Raw genomic sequence first — 5,593 nt, forward strand, 5'->3', positions numbered from 1 at the left:
TGCCTGTGCACCCACACGAAACAAGGCTTGCCATTTATAACCATTGAGAAATCAACAAAAATAATGCACTCAGAAAGTGTATAGACACAAATTTTTATTGTGCATCTGAACCACATAAGTTTTTCTATCGAAAGGCGTGATGGTTGATACAACACTACAGTTAAATTCCTGATTGTTGCTTGACCTGTGTGACCACGTTTGTGCTTTTGCAGCAGCAGGCAGCAGCACTGATGTAAAGGATGTAAACGAAACAAGCAGGAAAGCGAAGCAAGTCAGAGTTCATAAATTCCTAGATTTTCTTACTTTCTGTTCGATGTTATTACACTCGATACGGTTAAGGCATTGGTTAAGGCAATGCATAGTTTGCTTAATATTGGAAATATGTCGCTGGTGCTAGTTACTGGTATAATATATGGTATATAAAACGCAATAAGTATTGTTGTCTTATTAAATCCACAAAAAAAAAAAACGTTCCACCTGTAAATTTAGCTAAATAAGTGGTTGAAAATCAAGCCGGAGTAGCTATGGTTGCCGGGTTGACTGCATGGTTGGCTTGGCCATTGGCTGGGACCGACTGGCCTATCCCACGTGACCAAAGTGACTCTCCAACTCCTCATCGTCCTCCTCATCCTCGTGTTTCTCACTTCGTTCTCTTGGACGCGCGCTTTTCAAACCTCGCTGACATCGCCGTGACCGTATCTGAGCGTCTCTGCCGTCTGCCATACGACAGATCGACAAACGGACACTACTTGGTGGGTTAGTTGGCAACGTGTCCGCCCACTGACCCCAAGGTTGTGGGTTCGATCCCGGTTGAAAACATCAACAGTTTGTTGGCAGGGTACAAGTTGCGTAAGCCGGCGTTCACACGGGGCAACTTTTCCCAGCAACTCGAAGCAACTCAAATCAAAGTCTTTCGAGCAATAAACCTCTACCCGACAAACGTCATCATGACGTTGGTAGACAGACCGAAGCCGAAACAGATCGGAAAGGGAGAGCTGGTTTCCAGGAATGCGCAGTTGTTCGGTGAAAGAAAAGTATAGGACCGAAGGCCGCGTCCCTTTCAGAGATCATCGAAATCCCCTCAAGACCGCGGCTTTCGGGCGCGACCTTGTTCGCCACTAGCTTTGAACGTAGTTAGACTCTACCAAACACGTGGCGCTGTCGAACACTATGACGTCATTTGTTTACAAACAGGTAGAGGTCTATTTCGAGTCCACGTTCACTCGGTAGCTCCACCCACAAGCAACCTGGCAACCGGACAATGTAGGTTCGAATCGAACTGGTGGAATCTTTTCTTTAGCTGCTGTTTATCAAATTTCAGTCAGTTTTATTGCCCCAATAGATCATTATTGCCTTCCAGAAGTGGCAACTGATATGTTTCCGTGAAGTTCGTAAAAAAAGAAAAAGTTATTTCTCAGCTGCAGGATTTGAACCAATTTGAACCCACGAACGAAATCCACAACGCCATCGGGAGTCACGTGGCAATGCTCCCCTTTCTGATTGGCCGGTGCACGAGCAACTTCTCAAGTTTTCGGTTGGGGAGCGATTCGCAGCAACTCGAGCAACTCGAGTTGCTGGAGGTTGCCGGCTGACATGCAACTCCAAAGTTGCTCATAGTTGCTGGAAAAAGTTGCCCCGTGTGAACGCTGCCTAAGCAGGCCGTCTTTGTGCTGAGATTATTAGTTTCGCAAATGTTATGCTTGTAAAATTGATCAATGCTAATTTTTTGCTCCAAGGGCGCTATATGCATTCCATGAGTACTAGAGGGTTCGCCAAGATAAACTTCGGGGTTTATAACGAAGATAAAACAAATAAGAACAGTGTCGGAAAGCTAAAGTTGACGTCAGAGGACGTATTATGCCCCCAAATTTTATGTCCATAATATGCCACCTAGTCTGTTACTCTGTGGATAAATCGTGAAAATTAAAAAAAACGCCGCTGCCTAATCGGCTATACCTGTTTTCCAGCTACTTTCCTCAGATAGCGACACGGTCGAATGCGGAGTCGCGGAGAACTATTCCGCATTCAGTTCCACATGTTCGATGTCGTCTGCAATGTCGCGCTCGACCGCTTCGCCATCCGACGGAAAGGAGCTGGAGAAGTCGCACGCCGATGGAACGATATCCGAGGCGTGCACCTCCGGGTGAAGACGGGGGCAGACAGAGCGGTACTTCCGCCAGTACGGACTTCGCACCACCGAGGATAGCGGCTCTTCAGGCGGTGCCGTAACGACTTCCTCCAATCAAGCTACTGCCCCAACTGAATACCCCCAGGGAAGAAAAAGGCGACGCTACCAGCCCAGCTGGGAGACTCTTTACCAGTGGCTACCATATGATACCGCCAAAGAAAAGGTGTTCTGTGCAACTTGCCGCGCTGCTTCGGAGATGAACGTACCTCTTCTCAACACTTCAAGAGACAAGGATTCTAAACGGACTTTTGTGGAAAATGGGTTCACCAATTGAGAGAAAGCTCTCGAGAGATTTCAGGCACATCCCTGGTAGCGCAGTATGTTGCCGAAACGTTGCCCCAATAGTTTTCTTCAAACATTGCCTAAACGTCGCTAATGTCCTCTTCAGGCCACATTCTAGCAACGTTGCTAGAAAATGTTCTTACAACATTGCTGCAACATACCACATAAAAACGTTATGACGACATTTAGGTATATATATTGGCAAGCGGTTGGCGGAGGTATTTGTGCGCTATTTATTTATTCTTTTTTCTTTTCTTATTCTGCTTTTTCTGCGTCGTAACAAATGCATGCTGACTGCAAGCCACTAGCCGACCTGACCTCCGCAAATCTCCACTTCACTTACTGGGTAGGGGCTAGGGGAGACCGGTCCCGTTTGGACATAGAGGTGCTGTCATCAACCCGTAGCCTCTATTTGCGAACAGGATGGAGCATGTACTAAAATGCAAAGTGTTTGGCTATGCTGGTTAAGTGTAGCATGGCGTACAACGTTTGCAACGATGACCATGATTCATCTTTGAAGCTAGCCCTTGCATCAGCAACAGCCAAGTGTACTCAAGAATATTTTTGACATCCCTCCCTGCAGGGGCGCCGGAACAGGGGGAGTGGGGGAGCGACGGCTCCCCCAGTCAAAGGGCCACAGGGCGACAAGTTCTTGTGCGAATTTTCGCTTAATTGCGAGTTACGTTAGAGAAGAGTTGCTGCAACAGGCACTGGTTCGGTTGGCCATGACAGCTTCGGGATCCCCAAACTTATTGCGTCCAGATGTTTTGTCAGACGCCTTGGAGGGACAGTCCGAGTGTGCGTCCTCCGGGTAGGTCTCGACCACTACAGCGAGACCAGGCATGGCATTTTCGGGTCGTTCGGACCGTTTACGGTAACCCGATGCCACGTGTTTTCGCCCAGAATCTTTTGGCCCTCGAGACCTGGGAATGGTCTTTGCACCCTGACATTGGGAAAGAAAGTAAATTATTGTTTTTTACGTAAAGCGGCCATAGTCGTGTTTTGTGACAGGGGTATCGTGACCCTTTTTACCGCCCAAGAAAAGAGGGATGTTCCGTGGAGTGACTTGTGGGAGCCCCGTTTGACGAGGTTTTTTAAGGGATTGTTGGATGAGCTTGAGAGACTCGTCTCGTGGTTAGCCCCCCCCCCCCCCCCCCCTCATACACACTTTGCGTTTCCTGTTAGACCGAAGAAAACAATGACAGTAGCATAGGAAACACCACGGGAACCTTCAAAAAGAACCGGCGCTCGCCCTTCGCACTAAGCGGAGTCGACTGGCAGAACACTTCGAATAATCGGATCCGAAACACGTGTTTCCGTCGGGACAATATGTTGGTTTACTGTAGTTCCATGGGCGACCACCACCCGCTGGTGAAAGGATGGAATGAAAACCTTTAAATTGTTGTAAATAAAACCTTGTTACTAAATTCATTATCCGATTTGCTTGTCACCACGTGATTCGATGGTGCTTGCGCGCTGTCTAGCACACACACACACATAAAGAGACTATGATGAGATGGGGCTGATGCGCTGACTAGCAGGCTTGTCCATTACTCAAGTAATTCCATAGGGTACTAACGAGCAAAAATCTGTCCTCGTGAAATGTACACCGTCACCTTGACTCCAACACAAAAATAAGATTCATATCCGTTGCGTCCTTTGTGATTTATGCGCGAACGAAACCGCAGTTTGCACATTTCCTTCTCAAAAAGTGCGACAATACTGAGCGGCCTGCCATTTGTCTCCTCAAACGATCTCCTGCGATGACTGGGTAAATGATTTGAGGAGACCAATGACAGGCCGCTCCGCATTGTCGCGCTTCTTGGAGACGCCAGGGGAGCGGACCCGTGTCTCATAGAGTCACAGCGAGCGAGGTGGGCTACAAATGTTAATAATTGGAAGGAACAGCTAATTCAGTTTGTGTGGCTCTTCTTCCTCTTCCTCTGAGCACAGCACCCTCACGGGTGACATTATTGACCGAGATGTCCGCGGAGGAGAGCATGCACCAAGAAGACATCGTTGAAAAACAAGAGTATCCGAGCCGTACCATGGCGATCTTCCGCCTGGGCAGACTTGTGCCCGTTACTCGAAAAAAGTAATTGATTACCGTTACCGTTACTTGTACGGAAAAAGTAATTGATTACCGTTACCAATTACAGGACTTCAAATGTAACTGAGTAACGAGTAGAAAAGTAACGCGTTACTCCGGTCGTTACTCTGCATTCACGCAAATTATACCCGTCTTTGTGTGCATCAGCAAAAAAAAAAAAAAAAAAAAAGGAAAGTTCAACAGTGTAACAGGTGAAATAACCCAAAAGTATGTACGTCTGCTGTAGTTATCGCCCGGGAAGACGTTGACCCGATTGTGGAAGATCGTGCGTGGAACTTCCCCATGACTCACTAAACTACCAAAGCTACCACAAAGGTACCACCACACTGGTGTAGGAACAGATTAGGGGGAGAGACCCTGAAATTCCAGAACAAAGGCTGACGGCACAAAGGTCTTGACTTGGGGCAGAACATCTAAAAGATGAGTTAGTCTCTGCCCGGAAAGTAATCAATTACTGAGTAATCGATTACTCAGAAAAGTAACTGATTACTCGAAAAATTACTTTTGCTTTAAAGTAACTGATTACTCGAAAAATTACTCAAAAAAAGTAATTGATTACAAGTAACGCAATTACTAGTAACGCGTTACGCACAAGTCTGCGCCTGGGGCACGATTACGCGAAGCGCACCCCCCTCCCCCCACACACTGACGCCTGTAAACAAAAAAGAAGAAAAAGCATATGCGGTACTGAGTTCAAAATTCATTTAATTTTCGTTCTATTGTACAACCTGGCTCCCGAAGCCCAGAGCCGGCGGCCTCTCTTGTGAAGGCGCCCGGGGCGGCTGCCCCCCTCTCGACCCCCTCGGAATAGCTCGCTCTGACTATCCGTGCCCGAACGAGTGTCACCGTTTTTGCCTTCACTTTGTTTGTATCTGTCTGCCAGTGAATTTCACAAATTGTAACTTGATGGTATATTGAGAGCAACAGTTATTTAGTACTCTACTCAGTTACTTTTTTCTCAACTTCTGTCCGCCGCCGGCCACTCAGCCACACTGCCATCGGCGCACAGGCCA

Source organism: Ornithodoros turicata, chromosome 1, assembly GCF_037126465.1.
Source record: "Ornithodoros turicata isolate Travis chromosome 1, ASM3712646v1, whole genome shotgun sequence".
Taxonomy (NCBI): Eukaryota; Metazoa; Arthropoda; class Arachnida; order Ixodida; family Argasidae; genus Ornithodoros; species Ornithodoros turicata.